This window comes from Grus americana, chromosome 4 (assembly GCF_028858705.1).
Source record: "Grus americana isolate bGruAme1 chromosome 4, bGruAme1.mat, whole genome shotgun sequence".
NCBI classification, from domain to species: Eukaryota; Metazoa; Chordata; class Aves; order Gruiformes; family Gruidae; genus Grus; species Grus americana.
Window position 1 is genome coordinate 62,075,357 of NC_072855.1, and position 26,572 is coordinate 62,101,928.

General features: G+C 40.2%; 1 long non-coding RNA gene across 4 annotated transcripts in view; it reads left to right on the forward strand.

Annotated features, from left to right (window-relative positions):
• LOC129205688 (uncharacterized) overlaps positions 1–26,572 on the forward strand; it is a 47,777-nt gene that overhangs the window by 13,481 nt on the left and 7,724 nt on the right. For 3 of the 4 annotated variants that reach the window (XR_008576818.1, XR_008576819.1, XR_008576817.1), the window contains exon 3: positions 5,387–5,620. This is a non-coding gene — a long non-coding RNA (uncharacterized LOC129205688). Of the gene's footprint in view, positions 1–5,386; positions 5,621–14,475; positions 14,546–26,572 lie in introns of those variants that run through there. The other variant, XR_008576820.1, reaches the window with a different exon arrangement.

Genomic DNA, 26,572 nt, shown 5'->3' on the forward strand with positions numbered 1-26,572 from the left:
CTATTTAATATCTATAGCATGATATGAAGTATTTTCAGTATCTTCTGATCAGTTGTCTAGGCAATAAAATTTTCTCAAATTGGTCTGTTATGGAACATGCTTAGATATTAAAATATAAAGCTATATTTTTTCCACATTAGATGATATTTTTTGAAGATATCTTCTGATATTTTAACTTGTTTATGGCACTGAACCAGGTAATCTGCAGTATCCTTACTATAACATGGGAAAAAGGACTATAGAAGAAAAGACCTTGTCTGAAGTTGTGAATTTTTTTCACCTGGAGCCTACATATTAACTTCACTAATTAGTTGGTTTAGTTTCAGCGTTCTGTGTGAAATGTTCCAACAGTTTTTACTGTTACGTCAAGGGTCAAATGCATGAAATCATGTTGACATGATTGCTAATAGACACTCTTTTATTCCCACTATGAGGAATATTTCATTAAGCCTATATTTCATTCTCTCATGTAGTGTGTAGAACAGTCTGTTGCAAGCTTCACTAGAGGCATGATTGGCCCTTCTCTAATTAAATTTCTAGGGAACTTGGGGTATGCCAGAATTTTATTACGTATAAGAACAATACAGAATTTTTAAAACTAATCATGTCTGATCCTTGGCATGTGTTCTCTCTTGATTTAATCCTTTTCACTTTTGAAAGATGATGACAGTATCTTGTTGAAGTCTGAGAAGAGATTGTATCTGATGCTTTTGAATTAGACCTCTGGTGGTTTTGACAATTTTTTTTTAGTTGAAGTGAACTGAAGACATTTAGCTCATCATTTCAAAGAGTAGAGGTGAGTTAAAGTTTCTAATAAATGCATATATTTAAAATGAAAGACTTGAATTTGTGTGCACATATAGATTTAAATGCTTAGCTGTTGCTGACAAACCTAAAAAAATCATGGTTGTCATTACTGGAAATTGAAGAACAAGCAGTTTTAGAAGTTCCACTGTATTGTTAAAAATGACAATAATTTAATAAAGATATGTGCATAAAATTTTTGCAAAGCAAAAGATCAGATTTTGTGTCAGCTGATTTCTACACCTGTTAGACAAATCTAGGTATACTGGACTAAAAAGTTTATTTTGTTTGCCTTGTTCTTCATAGCTCTAATTGTCAATCCAGTTAGGTTGATAAGGGCTCACACCTGACAGTATATTGGGGAATATGTAGAGCGAAAGCTAATGATGCCTATTACTCTTTTGCAATGAACATTGATACACATTGTATTTTTACAGTTTGTCATCTGTGGATGTTTAGTGCCCCATGTGAAAGCCTTTTTGCATTAAACAGATGGTCTAGGGAAATGTTGCTTTTTGTGAACTGTCCTCTGCAGAGGTGGACAGAAATCAGCATGCTTACTGAGTTGAGAGTACGAGGGCTTTCCCTGAGCTTTTGCACTTCTAAAGCATTGCATAGTAATAATAAATGTTTGGCCCATCATAACATAGTAGGATCTCCTACTTTTGGCTTCTTTTCCTAAGTTCATATGAGCAATTGAGTGGAAGCAAGGCTCAAGAGGAGGAAAGAAGACAACAGCCTCAAAGGGACCATGTGGCAACAAACTGTGTTTTGAGATCAATGTTTCCTCTTGTTTTCCTGAATGATATAAAGTGTTGTTTAGAAATGTTACTTGGTTCTACAACTGCACTTAATAAGAAAGTTATGGGTATGTTTTCCATGAACTTAAATGCTTGCTTTTTCTTTGTGCCTGGAAAGAATTTAAAAGTTTATGTCAGTTGAAATCAATACTACCCAGGTCTTTCCCATCTATAACTTTTGTAATGTGTAATATGGAGTGCTTAAAACTAAATTGAAATATTCAGGGTAAAAACTCAGAGTGTGAACAAAGCAAGATATTAATTCCACTAAATGCATGGTTTTATTTAGTTCCAGTTCCACACAGTCATTCAGAAAAATCACCATGACATTTCTTATCCCTACAAATAATGCACTATCACGATCAAAGGAGAAGAACAGATTCTATAGGACAATCTTATGTATGTAATTTTGTACTCTATAATAAATTTGTTGTAGGAAAAGTTTGAACATAGTGGGAAGATACAAAGCTTCAGAGCACTGGTAAGGGAGATCGTGGAAGAGCTTTTTCATAGGATGAACGTGGTAGTATCTGAACTTCCAGGTAACCTTTCAAAATAGGGACCTGTAAATGTAATTTTAGAGATTGCTGCCACATATATGGAAAACAAAATAACAGTTGAACAATGGGTTGTTACTAGAAAAAAAAAAAAAAAAGGCTTTAAAGTTCCTAGAACTTGTATCCTAGTAAATAGTACTGATTATCTTATCTGGGCGTTTTATACTGGTTTCAATAGTGAAAAATAATTAATGTTGCTTTCTACCAACACTGAATTAGAAAGCTTGTAAAAACTAAGGAAAACAATTTACTGTCCATCTACCATCCATCTCATGGTTTCTTTCTACTGCTCTCCCTCTCACTGCTTATGTAGTGCTGTACATATAAATGTGCAGTGTTGTATTCCTATAGCTTTAACTGGTTGTAGAGTATCTTTTGCAGCTTAAGATTTAAGTGCAAGGAAATAGCGTTGATCTTGCTTTACTGTTGCTATGGAACTATTTACATATCATGCTTCAGTGGTATGCTCTTAGACCGAAGTTTTCAAATGTTCACACCTGCATTTGGAAATTAGAATCTATACATCTGGCCTTAAATGATTGCAGGTTTTTCCATTACTCCTGTGTCTTTTTCACTACCATGTACACATGGTACACATGGCACAGACTACTGTTTTGATAATATCTGCATTGCAGCAGTGTGGATGTAAACCAGAGGTTTCAAACATAGCAAGAAAGGGTGAGCAATCCTGGAGATGCGGACGTGGCAGGGCTGCAAAGTGTGCTGTCAGAGAAAAACTACCATTTCCAGGAGTGGGGGAGGGGAGCATGGATGTTGGGACTTACTGTCTGCTTCTTTCTCTTTCTCATCATGCCCAGCCAAGTATGGTGGGGTGGCAGAATGGGGAAAAGGACATGTCTCCATCTTGACATAAATTTCCTCTCATACCAAAAGGGCAAGGTGGGGTGAATGAAGAGGGAATACCTTGCTGTGAGTCACCACTGGTACAAGGACTTCTGGAAGAAGGAGTAGCATATGATAGGGAGCATGGCATGCCAGAAACAGCTTTTTAGCAGTTGCTTTGCCCAGACCAGATTCAATTGCATCTGAAACTGCTCTGAGCTGGCAATAGTGAACTTGAAGATAACAACAACTTTGAGGTACATAAAGCCTATTGTCATTCTTAGAAAACTTCATGTCTCCTCTGTAATTTGTTTGACCCATATTACTATAAAAATGTCACTCTAACTTATAAAACAACCCCTCTCCTCCTCAAAAAACTGATAACTTCTTGTTTTCTGTTAAATTTGTGCATACTTAGTGCATGCTTATGTGAAAGAGATGTTTCTCTGAACAACTGTTGAAACTTCTGTTAATTGCGAGCCCTATCATAGCAGGTGGGAAAGCCCTGTTGTGGGCAGGCACTGTTCTGTGTTAGTTGCTGTACAAATATAGGAGAAAAAAAGTGCCTGATTTCCCAGGGCCAAAAAGCCTGCAGGCATCATTTTGTAGGTGTTTTTACTGGTAAGTGCAATTTGAGTCATGGTGCTATCCTTTCAAGCTCCACTGTCATCTGTACATATATGTTTCTTATGCAGCCCTGGTATGACAAGGCATCATAGTCAATGGATATGCAAAGGTTGCAGATGAGAATATTTTTATTGGTAGGAACCAGCTCTAAAATTTAAATCCAGATCCACCGCTTATTTCTCTAGAACCTTTTTGAAGGATTTCCAACTTTTGTTTTATGTCATAATTTTCTGTTTTATTACATAGAAAATGGATGAAACAAAAATCATGCTCTCCCCAGCTTTTAAATTAGAGTTTTTTAATTTCCTGCTGTTGGGAAATTTATAGATCACCCCCTAAAACCTCACAGAACCTTTCAGACAGAGAAAGCTGTTAACATGGGAGTGTACTGGATAAATAACTTAAAGGGAATCTTGATAGGTTTTAACTCTTTTGGGAGAAGCAGAAAGTTTTCTTTGAGATTTATAGAACAATCCTCAAGAAAAGAAAAAGAAAGGGATTTGCATGTGAAATATAATATTACTTTGCAAAACACTTGGTTTGTTGAAGTATTTTCATTTGACTTGAGACTGTAATGCCCAGTGGTATTTTAATATAAACCATGTTCTAGCAAAAAGGGAATCAGCAAGCCTACCATATGTGGGGTTTTTAATGCGCTTGTGGCTTCATCCTCATCTTCAAACTGAAGTATCCCACAGCAAAACAAAATCCTAGCTCAGGTGGGATCAAAAAGAAGACAGAAAGGGCTAGATTAAATTAATAATGAAATGGAATAATTAATTTATTCACTTACAGCAGTTGACAATCATAGTGAAGTGAGTAAGAGAGATGATGAATTTTTAACAGTCTTTATCATCATTTAAATATTGGGAAGCCCTGGACATGTATTTTTCATTTCATTGCACTAGGGTAAAAAGGTTGTGTCAAAACTAAGACATGCATAATGGGTTCTTTCAGAACATGGAAAAAAAACCTCAAAGTGAATTATTTTCGTCTAGCTTAAGTGATAACACCTGATAGAGTGCAAAATGGTGTTTACACTGCATGCAGAGGATAAGATTGAACTGCCTCCTCTGGGCTCTGCAAACACACACACCCTACCACCTCCTCCTTACAACCCCCTCTTTAAAAAAACAGTTCTTAACTTCTGTTAACTACAGCATCTTCTGTTTCATTATTTTTATGCATGCGGTTTACTGCTAACATAGATCCATGGCTGTGAGTACTTTGGACTTCCACAATTTGAGTGCCATTTTGGCACCAGGTCATCATCTCTCTGAGTTGCTGGGACTAAATCCCTTTTGTACTGGAGTTCCTTTCACTCTTGTACTCCCCTACCCTCCGTGTGGTGAAGCCTTAAAGTTTTTTAAATGTCTGTTACATAAATTTTGTTATTACTTGACCATAATGGAGTGCCAGTGTAAACAAAGTTGCTATCTACTGATTTCAACTGAAGTTTTGTCTATTCTGTGGTTCCAGAAATGTCCTAAGCTAACCCAACTCACGTGAATTGCTTTTCCCCTTCTGATATGAAATTTGTAGCTTACACTGAAAGTAATGGCACTGATCTACTTGTTTTAAAATACATCTGAGGTTCTTCTGGACTCCTTCAGGAGTGTATTTAGGCATCCTCTCTCTCTCTCTCTTCGCGACTTGTTATTGCCTAGATGTAATAAGTTAGGAAGGAGGTCTGAGAGGAGTCAGGGACAAGGAATTATAGGACTACTGAGGATGGATTTATAATTTTTTTTCCAGTTCATTGGATTCCCAGAAAGGGAGAGGCACCAGGAGTGAGCAGGGCTGGGTTAGCCTCCAATCTAACTACAGAGCCCCTCAAGATTGCAGTTGAGGAACGGAGCTGAGGATTGCACCTGCAGATGGTTGGCAGATCTGGGCCAGCAGAGGACTGAAAAGACTGATCAGTTATTGCTGTAGAGCCCAAAGAATCACAACCAGTTTTATAAACTACTTCCACAAAATTTCTATAAGGTAAGACTATTGCTAACAATGCAGATAATTTATAAAAGACTCATGTGGTTGAGGTGTCCTTGGACTTGAAGTGTACTCTCTGAAGTATGAACTCTTGTCTTCCATATTTTGAGCTGCAATTAGAGCTAATGGAAATTTTTTTTACTGATCAGCCTTTAAAATTTCATCAGGCTAATGTGATTTGTATACTTGATGTGTGCATTTCATCTACATTTTTTTTTTATCTGCCAAAGTGTACACTACATAATGAACTGGAATGCTAAGTTCCCATAAAACAACAAGGACTACACAAACAGCTGAGCTTGGAGAAGTAATTGATTGTTCATCAATCAAAATCTGCTTTATTACCTGTGAGGTGTAATAAGCAGGAAATAAAGTACTTGTAACCCATGTGATGTCTTCAGCTACCTGAAGTGAGTTCAGATGATGCTTTTATAACCATTATATCAGTCAACTTGTCATGGATACCTTATTGTATGCAGTGATACCCACTAGAAGTGATGGCACTGGCCTCCGTAAAATACCATGTGGCTGTGTAACTCAGGAGTATGGTGTTATTCACTGTTGTAGCAGCTGCTGTTGGGTCCTATGTCCTTAAATCATTCTTAACTAAGTCAATAACCCCAACTGTTGCACATCTTAGGTGTTCCTTTTTTAATTATTGTTATTTTTTTAAAAAATAGTAGTTGAAGGAAGGCAGCACTGGTAATTCAGTCCAGGGTCACTACTTACAAGACAGGCTCTTAATCTGCTGGAACAAATGTTTGGCAATATTAATGCTGCTTCTATTTATAAACTTAGTAGTAGTTTTTCCACCTTTGTTTAATGCTGAGCTACTGTTTGGTGCCTCCCATCTTTAGACAGATACTTTTGTAACACTGTCAGCCACAGCACTAGATGTAAATTCTTTCATCAATTCTTTTAATTTTTTTCCTTTTGTGTATTCTGTGAGGAATCCATTGTAAAAATAAGTATTCTCATAAACTGCTATAGCCAGTATGCTGGTTTGATTATTATTTGTCACTAAATATAGTGTTTATGGTAGTTTTGGCATTGCTCCTTCCTAATCAGGAAGATACGTTGTAAGTATTTATTTTAGCATTTTGTATTGGTTTAATATATATTTATTCAGACTCTTAATTTTTACATTTGTCCATTATGTTAAGAGATAGAGAATAATTTATTTCATATTTAATTACCTTTTTATTCATGGTCTGTGTCAAACTTAATTTGCATGAAAGTAGGAGTTCAGTTCCTGCAAAAGCACAATTTAAAACCATTTCTATTACTTGATTAGAATTAACGGACTTTTTGCTTTACAGATGCTTAACTTGAAAGGTGTTAGATATATCTAATGAGTTAACAGATTTAACAGAGTTAAGGCAAAACCTTTCATGTGTCACAGAAATTGGAAGTATTTGATTTTTTGGAAATGGAATTAAGTAAATATAATTTTGATTAAGCTTTATGTCTCAGGTCCTCAAATGTGGGGGTTTCGTACACTGTCATTCCTGGTGGGGGGAACTTGTGCCTGTGCTAGGCTACACACTTGTGCACTCCGTAGTGCTGTTTTGGGAATCTGTAATACAAACCTAGTATGGTCCTGTTCAGAAAGTTTCACTTCTTATGTTAAGTGTTGCTGTCTCTATGTTTGCTTTTGGTCTTTTCTGGTTAAGTGGTCTTTTCCTTGGTATGTATAAGAAGATTTAAGTGGTTGAGTTTCTCTTTAAATAAATGCAGCAGATTTCAGCTGTGCATTGGCATACATCCACCTCTAGCTTTGAATGGGTTTATTTTTAAAAAACAGTATTAATAAAACAATAATCAGGCTTCATTTATTTTGATTTTATTTTCCCTCTTTATTTGCACCTTCCTAAGCAGAATCAAAATAATTCAAGCACTAACTCTTAAGAATTCAACAGACGCTCAGAACTGAATAGACTTTCACAAGTATGAGAAGGCCATTTAAGTGACTTATCAGTTGGTATAATTACTGGGATTAAAATGTATTTTCCACTCTGAAATATCTATCTTGAAATTTTTCTTTTGTAATATCAAATTGATTCTCTTTGTGCGTAGTCCCTTTTCCAAAATGAACTATCATCTTGAATGTTTGATTTTTGCAAACTTTTAAAAACAATGCATTTTATTTGAAATACATTTTGTGTTTATAAATGACTGAAACATAGCTGAGGGCCTACTGGACAACCCTGGCGTATCTTATATATCTGAGATGTGGAGGAAATGAATTGCATATGTGAAGGCATGAACAACATCACCCTTCTTGTACATTGTGGTTTGCAGTCATGTTTCCTTGTTCAGTTTATGGCTTACAAGCTGATAGTGTGTATATTCATTTTTTTAATTGTATTTTATTTCATATTTCCTGGTTTTGCACATTTGCTTATGACTTTGCTCATTTATCTGTTCCTTTTACAGCACCTTGGACTGTTACAGAAACTGAGATTTAAATTAGCATCAAGTCTAATGGTTACAAATGCAGTTCTAAATTTACAGTGCGTAAACATTTAAGAGAAAATGAGTATCTGTTGACACAAAATAGCAGTAGGAGTTCATGTGTTTAAGGACAGATGTACCAAAGGGCAAAATTTAGTTTCAAATTAGTTGGATCTGTGGTATTGGAGGTTAAAGAAAGGGGGCACAACTCTCCACTTGGGTACATGTATGCACTCACACACATATTTCCTCTTTCTCTCACTGATACAAAACACAAAAGCCTTGTGCAAGGTCCTAACTAATCACAGATATGCCTCTTATGAAGCAAACAAGAGTGTTTGTCATGCTTGGAGACGAGTACATGCATTATACTGTTCCTCACTGTGATTAGAATGGAAACAGCAACAGGAGCTGTCACTGTCACACGTAAAGAAGTGAAGGATCCCTCCTTGCAGAAAAGCAGGTTTTTAGTTGAATGGGAAAATGAGGGAAAAGCCATTACTATGGCTATTGAAGTAGCAATTGTAGCTGTATTAATGGCCACTAAGAAAAATTGCTGTACGGAAGTTCGCAGCGGGGCAAGGACATAGATGCCAATCTTTAGTTATAGAATAAGAGGATTGTTTGAAGACTTGGATGTGCTGCCTTTCAGTTTGTTTTACCACATTTGATCACTGACCTGAAAAAAGAATAGTATTAGAGTGTGTCTGAAATCTAATTGTGCTTGGGTACAGTTAACTAGAACACTTGCTGCTAGGTTGATGCCAAGAAACTCACGCAGCAAATATTGATCCATGCAATTCCCAAAGTAAAAAGATTCAGCTTTTTGTCAGGTGCAAGGATTTGATGCTAGCTAAAAGAAAGAGGTGAATATCACAAGAAAACTCTTTTCTGAGTAGTTTTTAGAGTGGATATGCAGGTGTCTGCTGCCGTCTAAGACCTTGAACAAGGAAAGCAGTTGAGTAGTTTATAAATCTATCCTATTGAGGAAAGCATGTAAGCAGAAACTTAATTTTTAAAATTGAGTACAAAACTGTCCTTTCTGGAAAAGGTGGCAAATATTTTATGACTTCCAAGAGAATGTCACTCCAGCAAGACCACATGTACTTCATGTCTGTAGCAGGCTTTGTAAATAGTTTACTACTACAAGATGAAGTTGTCAAGAAAGAGGGGAAGTGATAAGAGTGAACAAAGGGAGGAAGAGGAATAAGATTGTGGGCTACAGATGTTTTCAATCGTAAAAAGAATTCAAGTCTTTTACTAGATTAGCACACATATTTTGGAAGAGTAAAAACCTGACTTTTTTTCTGTAGAGGGAATGCTAGTAACAAACCCATTTATGAGCATTTGTCACACAGAATACCATGGTGCAATCCACTATGGCGTATCTTGAGTCACTGAGACCAGTATACTAAGCAAGTTATGAAAAGATTTACAATATGAAATGTCTGGGATGTGAAAGCAAGATTTAATGTTTGTGACATAAACAGTGTCACAATCCCTATTATAATTATGCACTGAAGCAGATTGAGATGAAGATTTTACTAAAACATCTAAACTGACCTTTCTTGGCTGATTTAGACCAGCAACAAAAATCATTCACAGATTCATGCCTTTATGCCAAACAGCAGTATATTAAAAGAGGAAAAAAAGAGAGAGAGGAAAAAAAAGAAATAAAAAAGTAAGATTATTTCTTAGGTTTACATGAATCTTTTATCCTGTCCATGGTGTTGATAAGTAAAATTAATAAGCATATGGCCTGCTCCTGGGCAAGTTACTGTTTAGCCACTATATTATGAGAAACCCTAATAGGGACAGTTTTACTTTTAGAGGTAAGGCAAACAATAAACTTCTGTTTACCAGTTATCATGTGGAGAGACAGCAAGTATCCATGACCTGCTTTGAGAAGCAGATGCTTACGTTCCTGAAACTCTTGTCACTGGGTTGTTTATTCACAGAGAACAGTATTAGCCCAAAGAGCTAGTTCACCTGCCTTAACATCCCTCTTGCGGTCCTCAGGTGGGGTGGGATTTTCCAGAATTTTGAATATAGCTTCAAATCAGTCACAGAAACCTGCAAGTTCCCATATGTATGCTCTGAAGATTTCTTAATGATGTATATATGTTCATACAGATAGATGTACTAACATATATTTAAATTTTATTAACTGTTACAGTGATGTGTTGTAGTACTTGGCTATCGTAGTAAGTGGCTGTGATCTAAACTTGCATACTGCATGGTTTATGAATGCTACAGCAGTCCCAATGCTAAGGAATGCTAGTAAGTGGCTCACAATACTTGATTTCTTGCTCGAAGACCAAATTCCTAGAGTCAGGTAATTGTCAGAGGTAATACTTAGAGAACCATTGCTTCGCTTTAAAACATAATGTAGAGGTTTAAAACAGCATCCCTGTGGGAAGGCAAGGGTATAAAACTACTTCTTTGAAGATGTAATGTTGTAATTTTAGGAAAGGGATGATACAGCAATTGTAGAGGTTTGCAGTGATTGTCAGAGTCTTCTTACGGTTTCTTATTCTTGGCCCTCATACATATGGGGAGAAACTTGGAAATATTGCCTGAATGAATCTGAATGGCTCAAAAAGACAAAAGGCAAATGAAGGTGGTGTATTAATATAGATCATATTTAATCTATGTAATATTTGTTTATTTATTGGAACACTCTTGAAACTTTTTGGTATCTGTCACATGAATTTTTAACTCAGGACCAGTGGTATTGTACCAATAACAGTAATTTCACTACTAGTCATTCTAGTGATGTTGAAGTACTAGTTACTGTTACTTTATTTTAATAATTGTAGTAAAATAATGACAGCTGTTCCTTCATGAAAGTACAATATGCTGGCAGGTCCTCCTGGGTTTCAGATGTAGGGTCATGCCTGATACAGTAAGAAATAAAAATCATGCTTGAGGTTTTTTGGTTCTTTTTTTTTGGCACAACAGAAGCCGATACTTGCCTGAGAATCTAAAATCAAACAAGGAAATAACAACTGCATTGCCTTTGTGCAAATCTTCACCTGGGCTTATTGTATATATTAGTAATGAATCAAGTCTTCTAAATGAAATTTCTTAGACATTAATAGACTTAATTTTGTATTGGTTCAAAATCTTTTCAATTTAATCCTTCAAGTGGAACAACTTTTTAAAAACAAACTAAATGAAATTTTTTTTTAAAAAGAACACAAACCACAACCCTTCTCTGACAAGCTCTTTGTAATTACAATGGCAATAATTTTTTTAACTGTAAAATTTACATTCCTCAGACACATTTTTCAGAGCATCAAAGGGTGTTGAATACCATTATTGGATCTGAATGAAAGGTGACATATTTCAACAAATACTTGGTGAAAATTTTCTTGTGTCCATGTACATTCCCATGGTAGTCTAATGAGCTGCAGTATATACAATATCTTCAAAAAATAATAAATATATGTTTCCTACTGATATATTTCAGTGAATTCTTTGCATGCAATGTCATGCACCGGCATTTGTCCACCATCAGGTTCCCCAACTGATTAATAACAAACACCTTTTCAACCTGTTTTCCCTTTGGAGTTTAATGTGGGTTTTTTTTCCTATTTTTCCTGTATGTCAATGTGGGTGCAACTTTATCAGGGCTGCTAATATATATCTACAGCTAGTGTGTTATGAACCTACTCTGGACAGGAAGGCTATTTTTTGTTCACTCTGAACTTTGCAATCTGCTTTCACTAACTACAGCACTTCCTATATCAATGGGACAGTTTCTGTTGTTTTATAGGTTCTAAGATTGATTTAATGTCTTAAATTCAATTTGCCTATTAATTTCCAAAGCTGTTTGTTTTACATACTACAAAGTTATAGCAATTAAATCTATTACATAATAAAAACCAAAGGGAAAAGACAAGACTTTCCTTCCTATAAAGATTTTCAGTGATTAAGCTGTTGAGATGTCACTGTCTATAGGAGAGAAAAAAAGGACCTCAGGGACAGATCCATGCATAAGAGAGACAACATGCCTGAAAACATTGGACAACATTAGCCTGTGTTTCTAGAGCTGTTCCAAGCCTGACAAAGTCTTACCCACATATTGTAGATGTGTTGTTTTATAGAGTGTAAATTTAACTTTGAAACACAGAAAAAACAGCAACTTCTTTTGTTGCTTGCAGACTTTGAGTCAAGATCGGTACCTTTTTTGACAGAAATGTCACAGCTGTTATGTTCATGCAAGCTCCAGTAGTAGGTCATGTTAGTGAGTGTAATAATGCCCTTTTTTGGGGGGGGACATCCCAGTTTTTACTGTGTCTAGCTAATGAATTCATGGTGTCTGAGATCTCTAGTGTGTGCTGCATGACCTTGTGTTGTTTGAAGTGGTAGATGGTACTGTGTTGTCATTGGACAATAGCACTGATAGGCTTTTCTTCTTGGCATGAAATTTACTTTTCCCTTTTAAGGATTTCTTCAAAGCTGTTTTATGACACTTTTTCTTAGGTGGAGTTTTCATAACGTTATTTGAGGGGATTGATTCCATCAACTTTTTAAAGAGTGGCAGGTTTTTAGAGTCCTGTTGGCTCTTTCCTAAATGCAATGCAAGAAATGGCAAATGAGAACTAGTCAGTAAGTCTTTTCTAAAAACTGTGATTGACGTTTCCCTGATTTTATTGAGACTATTTCTATACAATTACCAAAAAAATCCTGATCCCCCCTTCAAATATTCCCTCTGAAGCTGTGATAGTTCTCTTAAAACAGTGCAAATGGAAGAAAGTATTTAATCTAAAGAATGATGTTCTTGCTAGGAAAAAGTGGAAATGGAAAAATGTATTTAGGCAGGATATAAGAAGGAAACTTCAAACAGTTAATCCTAGAGCAGTCTTCCAATGGGAGCAACAGGCAGAAAAACCTAATTGATCTAGAGATGAAATAGATGAGTTTGCAAAAATTTCATAAGTGCTTTCAGGAGGATTCTAGCTTGTTGGTTGATGAGGTTCTTACTGGTGGTCTTATACAGAGTTCGGATCAAAATGTTAGTAGTAAGCAGAAGAAATACCAAACCTGTCAAAATGGCTCAGCGCTAAACTCTGTAGAAAAGCAAACTCTACCAAAGGCCCATACCAAATGCTTTAGAGGGAGATATTAGAACTTCAGCGCAGAATGTGTACCTCATATCACATTCAATCCCAGTTGTTAGTATGTGTGATGGGCTTTAGCCTTCCAGCATAAGATTTAATATATATTCCAAGTATACAAATTGTGTATGTCTGACAGACTAGAGAGCAGCTATATGGTGTTTCCTACTTCAGTCATGTTTATGTGTGTGATGATCAGGTTGCTGCTGTTCATTCTCAGTAGCGTGTTCTCCACTTGAAACAAGTCAATTCTGTAACTTAGGCTGCCGCTTACCATTACTGTTGAAGGTGATAGCTTTGTGTTTAAGAGATCTGGCGTGGATGGCAGCATGAGGCTTTGCTCTTTCACATGCTACCTTTACCATAATTTCTTTCTCCTGTTGTGAAGCAAACCTTATACACTGGAGAATTCCCCTTTTGCTTTATTAGGGTTCAGATTTCACTTACTTGCCACTAAAGATATGTCATGGTTCAGCCCCAGCTGGCAGCTGAGCACCATGTGGCTGCTTGCTTGCCCCTCCCTCTCTCCTGGTGGGATGGGGAGGACAATGGGAAGAAAAAGATAAAACTTGTGGGTTGGGATAAGGCCCGTTTACTGGGACAGAAAAGTGAGAGAGAAACAACACCACCACTACTTATAACAGCATATACAAAATGGGTGATAAACAATGCAATTTCTCACCTGACGACCGTACACTTAGACTGTTCCAGAGCCCGTCCTGGAGCCTTGCCACCCCTCCCCGACTAGCCGCCTTTTACGCTAAGCATGACATCATATGTCATGGAATACCCCTTTGGCTGGTTTGGGTCATCTGTCCTGGCTGTGTCCTGTCCCAGCTTCTGGTGAAAATTAACTCTATCCTAGCCAAAACCAGGACAAGATAGAAGAATCTATTGATTCTCGAGTGACTGCTACATAGCAGTTGATTTGCAGAATATACCTTTGAACACCATGATTCAGAGAAAATTGACCTACTTCCATAAAGATTTCAAAAGTCACTCAAATTTTCATCTGATGGGAAAGACAGAAAAGGTGACATGAAAGAAAATATCAAGGAAAGTCCTACTTTAGTTCATGTTTTATTACATCTTCTGACTCCCTGTTTACATTGTACAGATTCTACTGGAAGCCTCTAGTACGATCCAATTGCATTCTGTAAACTATATGTGTTCACAGTGAAGATGATACAGAATTTTCTTCCTTTATTCAGCTCAGAGCTATTTACATCTTTTATATTGTATGTTCTAAACACCATCTTAATAGCTTTATTTCAGTTAACTGCTTTGAACCCACCATCTGAAGAGAAGAGCAAAGACTGGAATATTCCTCAGTTATTGAGAGGTTTTGCTGCTTAACTGAAAGCTGCTTCTACTGAAATTAGCTAAACAGAAACTGGATGAGAATATTTAGCTTTCTGACAAATGGAGAAAAAAGTCTGTCTACCCTCACATCCTCCATCAGTTCTGGCTAAGGATGACATTGCGCCCACAGATGCTTTGAAGTGTAAGGATCTCCTGTTTTAGAGAGAGAGAAAAGTTAACACAATTAAAACGAGGTCAAACCAGCTTCTTTCTTTAAATGATGTTGTTCAGACTGTTGGGATTGCAGGCATAAGGCATATGTTTGAATAATATGCAAAGGCTTCTCTTTTATCTGTATTCATTTGCAGTAATTCTTTTTTTCTTCTGCCATACTCCCCCAGGGTTATAATGAATTCAGGGAGATGCTATGTTTAAAAATCTTAACAGCCTAACCTGAAATATATTACTATCATCAACTTAATAGAATGTTCTTGAGAAAGGCAGGCCTGTCGGAGAAAAAACTATATAATGTTTGATTTGGTGAGGCTGGGTGTTTGGGGTTTTTTTGATTTTGGGTTTTGGTTAGGGTTTTTTTTTAAGACGTGAGTTATTGTTTGCCTGACCTGTATGCTGCTGTAGAACTGTGAAGGTGTTAGTGGTAGGACTTGTCCCTCACTCTGAATGCAGTCCTGCTGTTACTTGGATTATATTAGAGACTATATGCATAATCTCAGATGGGAGCCCTAGGTCAACACACCTAGGAAGCAATGATCCCTATTTCAAAACAGGCTGTCTAAATAGGAAAACAATGGCTGAAATGAGGAGTTCAGAGAGAAAGAAAATGTTTTTGTCAAGGAGGTTGAAATCAGATCACCTGTCTTCTAGCTTGGCCTGTTAGATCCTGCTCTGTAAAGGCAGGAGGGAAGAAGTAAGCTGTCTTTTGTATGATGCCCTCTGTAATCAAGTTTTTTGAAAATAATGAAGAATCAGTTATTAATACAGTGTGAATGAAAGGAGAATAAGGGCCAGGTTATCTCATTCACTAGGAACTACTTTAAAAACACAAACATTAACATGCTTTTTCTTCAAAGTAGGAGGGAGACATGAGATACAGTCCTGGAAAGAAAACCTTTTATAAGAAGTGAGTAAGGAGACCTCCTACCACAGTAATATACTTTTCCAGTTGCTTAGAATTACTTTATGTTGTTAGTGTTTGGATTTATTAAACATTATGTGTAGATCTCCAAGTACTGAGTAAAAGCATTGGGGTGATACTGTTTTGAGAATGAAGGACAAATAGGTTACATATGTTGTTTCCGATACTTTTGTGTCCTGCTTTTACCCAATACCTGGCTTCTGAGTTACATCTCTGCCCTTGGAGCATGAAGGCTTTCATAAAGGAAATTAGATGCACTATTCTTTCTTCCCTCATCTTTAAAATAAAGGGAACACTGCTTCTTGTCAGATCAGAGACAAAGCTGGGAATGGAGGGTAGGATAGCATCCTAGTGTCCTAGGAGTTTTCATCCACACTGTCTTTAATGTGGTTGGGATATAGAGTTGCAATTTGCACCATCTCCCATGGTATTCATGGGCTAGAAGAGCTTCCAAGAGAAGCCTTTTGCTTATACCTTCAGACTCTTCCATGGAGTTCTAGTCTCCCTTCCTATGTGGTATGTCTACTTTAGCCATTTGCTTTACTAGCCTGTTTCTCGAATGAGTGGATTCTTATGGCTGTCACATCTTGAAATGTAGGATTAAAGGTTAAGATTTTATCGTTTGAGGTTTTTTAACCGAACCCAAGAATTAGTGACTTATCTGCAACTTCTTCCTTAAAAAGAATTGATTATTCAAAGTGAAAAAATATGGTGTGTCTCAGCACAAATAGCATCTAGCAGTAGTCTGGACCTCATTTTGGTTCATACTTTTGTAAAATAAGAGGGAAAAGTGCCTTGTTTCTCCCCTGAACTGAGCTATGGTGTTCAGATCTGGATATAAGGCTTCACTCTCCTTGACTTTAAAGACAGTTGAGGGTTTTTTTGGGAAAAGTTTGGATCTTGGGAGAAAATTTCTGAAATTTGCCTTGCAGGAGGAATTGATATTTTGTTTTCTAGTTGGCAGTATATAGGCATATGTCTTGGTGCAGATTGTGAAACAAGCACAAATGCATGTATTCTGAATTTCATGCAGTTAAAACCCCTAGAAAGGTATGTGGTACTGGCTCCAAATCTCTTATTCCAGTCCTGGGGCACTATTCCAGACTCTCTGTATTCACTTTTCTCTGGGGATTCTTTGTGAAGGTTTTTGTATGTGCAATTTTTTTTTTTTTTTTTTATGTGAGCTTCCTATTTAGATTTTAGTAGTGTTCTTGTGGTATTAGGATGTCTATAAAGAATATGAAATTATACACATAGCTCAGAGCATGACACCTAGTCTGCTTTGTGTGTTGTAGCAGTTGGACATAGGATTTTACAGGTCTAGCTCCTGAGAAAAGAGGAAGAGGGAGGATGCAGACACCAACCCACAGATATGAGACTACTCTGAGAACCAAAATACATAAGCCACCATTGTGAGAGCCTGGATTTCCTTGCAGTGAAGTAAATCTCACAAGTTAATGACATGACCTTAATGATCATGTACTATGTCATTTGGCAGATATGATGAACACTTTTTTTGTTGTTACTGAATAGCTAGCAGATCACTTGAAAAAAACACGTATAATTTCTTAGTGTGATTATCAGTATTTGTAAGTTACCGATGCCCTGAAGCTGCTTGAATATACAAGAGCATGTGGCTTCATGACATGCATATCTTCAGATCTGTTGGTTGCTATGGGGGACGAGCCCTGAGTCCCATACTGTTGTGAGGGACGAGCCCCGAGTCACATACTGTGAGGCCCAGACAATGCCCCTGAGAGACAAAAAAAAGCCGCTGGATCCAGGACTGGTGAGATATATATAGATACCTCTCTCTCTCTCTCAGTATGTTGTAGAGCAGTTGCTTGGTTCCCTGTTATGTCTTATCTAGATCATTGTTGCCAACACTGTCAGATGAAGTAGGTAAAATGATATAATTAATCTCCTGCAACACTATTCCAGTGATAGGTATTCCATGAAGCTACATCAAACCAGATTTTGGCCTATTGTCCTTCCTCACTCTTCCCTTCCTCTGCTTCCTGAGTGTTTACCTCCTGTGTCCTTTTTACATCCATCAGTAAAATGAATTGCAGTAAATAAAAGAAAATTATTACTTTGTCAGAGTGAGTACTGTTCTAGTGATGTAGTAAAACTGTGGACGTCTTAGTGAATGCGAAACCAACATCTAGTGAAAATTATATCCTTGGAAACTCAAAAAACACCCCAGGAAACCTTTTAAGTCACCATCCTCAGTAACAACAGGACAGAAATTCTGGAGAAAAGAACCTTCTTAAGTATTCTAAAGTCTCATTAAATGCTACAGCATCTGTATACTTCATCCTTGTGGAAAGGTGGGGAGGAGAGATTTAGCCATGAAATGCGTGGCAAATCTTGCAAGTATTGCATCAAAACTGGTGTAAAATTCTGCCATGTTGCTAAGAGTGTTATATGGTGTCATGGTTTAGGCCCAGCCGGTAGCTGGGTGCCACGCGGCCGCTCACTCACCCCTCCCCCAGCGGGATGGGAGAGGAGAAGTATAACAAAAGGCTTGGGTCGAGATAAGGACAGGGAGAGCTCACTCACTACTTACCGTCACGAGCAAAACAGACTGAAGGTAGAGAGGAGATTCATCTAATTTATTACTAGGCAAAACAGAGTAGAGCAATGAGAAAATACAATCAAGTCTTAAAACACCTCCCCCCACCCCTCCCATCTTCACGGGCTCAACTTCACTCCCGGCTTCAACCTCCTCCCCCCTCAGCGGCACAAGGGGGCAGGGAGTGGGGGTTGCGGTCAGTTCAGCACACATTGTCTCTGCTGCTTCTTTTGTCCTCAGGGGGAGGACTCCTCTCAACGTTCCCCTGCTCCAACATGGAGTCTCTCCCACAGGCTACAGTCCTTCACGAACTGCTCCAGCGTGGGCCTCTCCCACGGGGTGCAGACCTTCAGGAGCAAACTGCTCCAGCATGGGATCCCCCACAGGGTCACAAGTCCTGCCAGCAAACCTGCCCTGGCATGGGATCCCCTCTTCATGGGTCCACAGGTCCGGCCTGGAACTTGCTCCAGCGTGGGCTTCCCATGGGCCACAGCCTCCTTCAGGTGCCTCCACCTGCTCCGGCGTGGGGTCCTCCATGGGCTGCAGGTGGAATCTCTACTCCCCCTCATCCTTCCTCCATGGGCTGCAGGGGGACACCCTGCTTCACCATGGTCTTCACCACGGGCTGCAGGGGGGGTCTCTGCTCCGGCACCTGGAGCACCTCCTCCCCCTCCTTCTTCACTGACCTTGGTGTCTGCAGAGTTTCTTACATCTTCTCACTCCTCTCTCCAGTAGCAAAAGCTTCTGTTAACTCTTTTGTTTTCCTTCTTAAATATGTTATCACAGAGGCGCTGATTGTCTTGGCCTTGGCCAGGGGCAGGCCCATCTTGGAGCCGGCTGGCATTGGCTCTATCAGACACAGGGGAAGCTTCTAGCAGCTTCTCACAGAAGCCACCCCTGTAGCCCCTCCCGCTACCAAAACCTTGCCACACAAAACCCAACCCATATGGGCTTAAAGTTGAGCAAGTATGCTGATCCTACCTATAGTAGTGGGTATCATGGAAATGCAGTGTGCTCACACTGAATGATTACTTGACCAAAATTTTATTAAGGTTTGGTGTTTCTTGGTGATTTCTTGGAGCAGAGAGTTGTCAGCTGGATGTGGTCATCAGCTGCCATTTGGGATTCAAGCTAAATGGAAAACTAGCAGCAAGATGACCTGCTCACAATAAGTAGAACAAAGAGGTCTTGATCCTTGTGTGGACAGCTTAATCTATTTTATACTGCAGTTTCCCATCAGTAAAATGGGGATAATTGTGTTCTACTGCCCTCAGGGGTGCTCTGAGGGTAAATACATTACAGGTTACAGAGTGTTCAGATGCATTGGCCAGGAGAGCTGTAAAAATACTGGGAAAAAGAATAATATTCACAGCAAATAGACAAGTCTGAAGCAGAGATAAGAATGTGCTAGTCAGAGGCTTTCAAATTCACTTCTCACCCTACACTCAGATCGAGTGTAAAATTAACAGCAAGATAAATTTAGCACAATATCAGGGTTTGCTGTTTTTGAACTTGCTTTGTACTGGTTGCTATAGATGATACTGACACTTTCCTGCAATCAAAACCATTACTATTGTGCAGCACCAGGGAAGCTGTCCATAGCTAAGCTCCCCTGGACTATGCTAACACACACAACTATTTCCTATTAGTGCCTTGAAGTTGTAACATGGGTCTTCAGCGTAAATGAATCTTACACTGTGGGATTGGAGCAGATCCTTGGCTGTGTTAGCCAGGGACATAGTATGGGTTCCTTGAAGTCTTTATTTCAAGAAGAAAATGTCAGAAGATGACTAGATGTTGAGATACTGTAATGATATGGAAACACGGTTTTGGTTTTCTTGTTATACAACAGTTTTAAAAGTCCTAGGGCAAAGAGGTTCCCACAGTTGCAGCGACTTTTAGGGAAACTCACAAAAGGTAATATATCTTCTATGGATAGAGTTCAGGTGACTGGAAAAATAGATTTCAGGACACAGAAAGAAGCCTTTCCATTGATTTCAGGAAATATTATTGCAGGGTGCAAGTGAAGGAAGAATGTGGCCAGCTTTGCACAGAAAGTGCTAAGTGCCTTTCTGACAGAATCTGCAACTACAAGTATTTTCTCACCTCAATCTTGGCTGTATTGGCAGGCTTGCTGGGGAATACTTCTTACACTGGGTCAAGGTGAAATCAAAATAAGAAATCTTTGCTGTCCTACTGTGAGAGGTTCAACTTGCTACTATTTTTTCCTTTTGGCAGGAGCTTGGAACCCATTGTAGCCAACAAATGCAAATGATGTTTCTAATTTAATTAAGCAAGCCACATGAAATCAGGAAAATTACAGTCCATGGTGAAGAGTTTTTTATTTATTGGAATTACATCAATAGCTAATTGAAAAAGATTACATAATTCTTTGCATTGTGGTTTAACCCCAGTAGGCAGATTAGCCCCACACAGCCGCTCATGCCGTGTGGCACACACACCGCACACCCCCTGCCCCTGGGATGGGGGAGAGGACTGAAAGGGTAAAAGTGCAAAAATTCATGGGTTGAGATAAAGACAGTTTAACAGGAAAAGAAAAAACTGTGTGCTAAAGCAAAGCAAGACAAGGAATTCATTCACCACTTCCCATGGGCAGGCAGGTGTTCAGCCATCTCCAGGAAAGCAGGGCTCCATCACATGTAATGGTTACTTGGGAAGACAAATACCATCACTCCAAACGTCCCCCCTTCCTCCTTCCTGCCCTGGTCAGTTGGGGTCAGCTGTCATGGCTGTGTCCTCTCCCAACTGTGCACCTCCAGCTTACTTGCTAGCAGGGCAGTGTGAGAAGCAGAAAAGGCCTTGGCTCTGTGTAAGCACTGCTCAGCAATAACGAAAACATCCCTGTGTTACCAACACTGCTTTCATCACAAATCCAAAACACAGCCCCATACTAGCTACTATGAAGAAAATTAACTCTATCCCAGCTAAAACCAGTACAACAGAAGAAAGAATATGATGTCTGCAAATCTATTTACATAATCTTCATTATAGCAGAATCTGAGTATTTAATCAACTTTCATATGCTTATCCTCAGAGCATCCCAGTGACAGAGGAAATACTCCATCTGACCATTGTAAATCTGAATGATGATGAGGACACGGGTCAGAACTTTTCCAGTTTAATCACAGGGAAACATGTTGCCACTAGCTGACTGCAGTTCAAGTTACGACCAAAATACAAGGCTTTTGGACTGCTATCACATTGATTATGCAAGTCAATGTAAGGGTTAGTGGGAAAAGTTAAATCTACAAGATCTTGTGACAGAGTGGAAAGTGTCTTTTGACTCTCAACATCAGATATTGGGAGTGAGGCTTGTGATTTCTGCAGTACAGTTTTGGCTTTTGATAATTAATTACCTTGCAGTTCTCCATCTCTAATGTAACAGTCATGCTGCATATTAACCTGTCAAGTACACAGGCCAGAGTTTACTGTGTATTTAGTTGGGAACTGGGGTTTGGGGATGGGAGGGAAATTGCTGAGAAACCTCTGACTTGATTTATCAGTTGAATATCTCAGGACTTTAGAGTGCTGCTCTTTCCACATGTCGTAGTTTAGCCCCAGCCAGCAGCTAAGCACCACGTGGCCACTTGCTCACTCCTTGCCCGTGTTCCCCACATCCTCCCTGTCCTGTGTCCCCCATCCCATGTCCGTCTGTCCTCATCTCCCCCAACCCTCTGTGAGATAGGGAGGAGAATGGGAAGGAAAAAGGTAAAACTCATAGATTGGGATAAGGACAGTATACTAGGACAGCAAAGGAAGAGGAAAATAACTACAACAGTACTTATAACAGAATATACAAAGTGGGTGACACACAATGCAATTTTCTCACTGACAGGACACTCAGCCAATCCTGGAGCCACTGCCCCTCCCCAGCCAGCCCCCTTTTATGTGGAATGTTATGTCATATGGTATGGAATAGCCCTTTGGCTAGTTTGGGTCACCTGCCCTTGCTGTGTCTCATCCCAGCTTCTTGTGAAAATTAACTATATCCCAGCTGAAAACCAGGACACCACATTAGAAAATAAGTTGTGATACACTGTAAACTGCTGCTTTCTGGCTGTTCTGCTGCCTCAGTTCAATACAAATGCTCACATGCCATGACTGCAGTTGTGATTAGGCTTTGCTTAGGCAGCTAGCATTGTTTATTATTTGCACTCACATGTTGGTCTGCCATCATGACCATCTGCTTTCCCATCTCCTCTGCTGCAGCAGATAAGATGTACAGCAAAAAAACTTGTTCCAAACCTCAAAAGCACCAGTGGGAATGTACAGCTGCATTATCCTTCTGACAAGGAAGTCCAGTTGCTTGCAGAGCACTGGCAATTTAGCTGAATTTTGCACATACGCAAGTAGTCACTGTTCAGTGGGGAAAAACGAGAAGGTGAGAAAGCAGAGTTCTGGAGTTCAGGTCTTGCATCATATTAACCTGTAGCACAAATTGTAGTTGACAAGTTCTATGTGTAAATGCTCTCAGCCCCTGTGCAGTTGTAACCTTCACCTCTTTGGTTGGTAGTCTCCAGGAGTAGGTATATTTTTCTATTCCTATATGATTTAGGGCTATTTGAGCAGCATGAGACTTCCCATTTCAATTCCCATCTCCTTGTTCTGAGGCAAAACCATAATAGATGAATCATAGAATCATAGAATGGTTAGGGTTGGAAGGGACCTTAAAGATCATCTACTTCCAACCCCCCGGCTGTGGGCAGGGACACCCTCCACTAGACCACATTGCCCATAGCCTCATCCAGCCTGGTCCTAAACACTTGCAGGGATGGGGCCTCCACAACCTCTCTGGGCAATCTGTTCCAGTTCCTCACCACTCTAACAGTAAAGAATTTCTTTCTAACATCTAATCTAAATCAACCCTCCTTCAGCTTAAACCCATTACCCCTTGTCCTGTCACTACACTCCCTGATAAACAGTCCCTCACCATCTTTCCTGTAGGCCCCCTTTAGGTACTGGAAGGCTGCAATTAGATCTCCCCAGAGCCTTCTTTTCTCCAGGCTGAACAATCCCAACTCTTTCAGCCTGTCCTCATAGGAGAGGTGCTCCATCCCTCTGATCAGCTTCGTGGCCCTCCTCTGGACTCTCTCCAACAGCTCAATGTCTCTCCTGTACTGGGGCCCCCAGACCTGGATGCTGTACTCCAGATGGGGTGTCACAAGAGCAGAGTAGAGGGGCAGAATCACCTCCCTCGACCTGCTGGTCACACTTCTTTGGATGCAGCCCAGGACACGGTTGGCTTTCTGGGCTGCAAGCGCACACTGCGGGCTCGTGTTGAGCTTCTCATCAATCATACCCCCAAGTCCTTCTCCTCGGGGCTGCTTTCAATCCATTCCTCGCCCAGCCTATAGTCGTGCTTGGGATTGCACCGACCCACGTGCAGGACCTTGCACTTGGCCTTGTTGAACTTTATGCGGTTTGCACGGGCCCACCTCTCCAGCCTGTCAAGGTCCCTCTGGATGGCATCCCTTCCCTCCAGCATGTCGACCGCACCACACAGCTTGGTGTCGTCGGCAGACTTGCTGAGGGTGCACTCGATCCCGCTGTCCATGTCGCCGACAAAGATGTTGAACAGTGCCGGTCCCAGTACCGACCCCTGAGGAATGCCACTCGTCACCGTTCTCCACTTGGACATTGAGCCGTTGACGACAACTCTTTGAGTGTGACCATCCAGCCAGTTCCTTATCCACCGAGTGGTCCATCCATCGAATCCATGTCTCTCCAATTTAGGCACAAGGATGTTGTGCGTGACAGTGTCAAATGCCTTGCGCAAGTCCAGGTAGATGATGTCAGCTGCCCTTCCCTTATCCACCAACACTGTAACCCCATCATAGAAGGCCACCAAGTTTGTCAGGCACAATTTTCCCTTACTGAAGCCGTGTTGGCTGTCACCAATCACCTCCTTATTTTCCATGTGCCTGAGCATAGTCTCCAGGAGGATCTGCTCCATGGTCTTGCCAGGCATGGACTGACTGGCCTGTAGTTCCCTGGGTCTTCCTTTTTTCCCTTCTTAAAAATGGTGGTTATGTTTCCCCTCTTCCAGTCGGCGGGAACTTTGCCAGACTGCCAGGCCTTCTCAAATATGATGGAGAGTGGCCTGGCCACTTCATCCGCCAGTTCCCTCAGCACCCGTGGATGCATCTCATCAGGTCCCATGGACTTGTGCACCTTCAGGTTCCTTAGATGTTCTCAAACCTGATCTTCTCCTACAGGTGGTGGTTCTGCATTCTCCCAGTCCCTGCCTTTGCCTCCTGTGACCTGGGCAGTGTGGCTCGAGCACTTGCAAGTGAAGACTGAGGCAAAGAAGTCATTGAGTACCTCAGCCTTCTCCATATCCTGGGTAACCAGGTTGCGTGTTTCATTCCGGAGGGGACCCACATTTTCCCTCATCCTCCTTTTATCGCTAACATACCTATAGAAGCTTTTCTTGTTGTCCTTGACATCTCTGGCCAGACTAATTTCCATCAGGGCTTTGGCTTTCCTAACCTGATCATAGAATGATTGAGGATGGAAGGGACCTCTGGAGGTCATCTGGTCAAAGAGTCACCTAGAGCTGTTTGCTCAGGACCATGTCCAGACAGCTGTTAAATATCTCCAAGGATGGAGACTCCACAACTGCTCTGGACAATATGTGCCAGTGCTTGGTCTCCCTCACAGTGAAAAAGTGCTTGCTGATGTCCAGGAGGAACCTTCCGTGTTTCAGTTTGTGTCCATTGCTTCTAATTCTGTCACTAGGTACCACTGAAAAGAGCCTGGCTACATCATCTTTACACCCTGCCTTCAGGTATTCATGTACATTAATAAGACACACTCCCCCACCCAACATTCCCTTCTCCATGTTAAACAGTCCCAGCTCTCTCAGCCTTTCCTCACAGGAGAGATACATCAGTCCCTTAATCATTTTTGTGGACTCTCCAGTACGTCCACGTCTCTTTCAGAGTTGCTCGTGTCCTAACTCTCCATAGCACAACCTGTTGCACTTCATCTTTCTCTGGTATTAAAGACATTCTGCTTGTCTTTCTGGGTATGGACAAATATGTGCCTATTTCCCTTCATGTGTTTTCCTATGGAATCAGTACTGCAACTCTTGACAAGGTTTCTAGGTGTCAATAGACTCAGATGCAAATCCAACTTAAGCTTCTTGTGGTTCCGTGTGTGCATGATGGGCTTCAGCACAGCTTAACCATCTGGCCACCTAAGTGAGAGCTTCTGGTACCAAAACCAGGAGGTGCTTGTTCTTGCTTTGAAATCACAAGATAATCCAGTTTGGTGGTGAGATAGATTTATGTCCTCATCAGTAAGTCATAGATGGGGACATATAAAACATGCTTAGGTGTTATGTAGGCACTGACAGCATTTAAAGAATTTCTCTGAAATGCTTTCCTTGCACTAGTGAAGGGGTCTGCTCCTTAAAGCTTGATTTCTTTGTAGCTAATCAAAGAGAATATTTAGGCATGTTTGTTGACTAGCAAATGAGCAGGGAGATGGAAACATTTAGTCCCATTTTCTTCAGTTTGTGCCAGTGATCAGCTGCTCCTACAGACTTCTCTGGGTTTCCCTCAATAGACAAAAAGATCAAACCTGCAAAATAAACAGTGAGGTATGCACCAGCATGGGTCCTTTCCATGGGATACACTCCATCAAGAACAGAAGTCTCCAGTGTGGGTCTCCCATGGGCCAAAAGTCCTGCCAGAAAACTTGCTCTGGCATGGACTCTCCCTCACAGGCCACAGCTCCTGCCAGGAGCCCGCTCCAGTGCGGGCTCTCCACAGGCTGCAACTTCCCTTATGGCATATCCACCTGCTCTGGTGTGGGGTCCTCCATGGGGTGCAGGTGGATATCTGCTCCACTGTGAACCTCCATGGGATGCAGGGGTACAACCTGCTTACCAATAGTCTTCACCAGGGGCTGCAGGGGAATGTCTCTGGCACCTGGAGCATCTCCTCCTCCTTCTTCATTGACCATGCTGTCTGCAGGGCTTTTTCTCTCACATTTTCTCACTCCTTTCTCCCAGCTGCTGTTGCACAGCATTTTTTACTCTTTCTTAAATATATTATCACAGAGGCACTACCAACATAACTGATTGGCTCAGTCTTGGCTAGCAGCAGGTCTGTCTTGGAGGTGGCTGGAACTGCCTCTGTCTAATATGGGGGCAGCTCCTGGTGTCTTCTCACAAAAGCCTCCCCTGCAGCCCCCTCCTGCTACCAAAATCTTGCTACATGAACCCAATAAAGACTGTTAAAGTTTAGGCAATACGGTTGGCTTTTACAGGATCATGTAATTATTTTGTCAGTCCTCTAACTTTTGTGCAGATA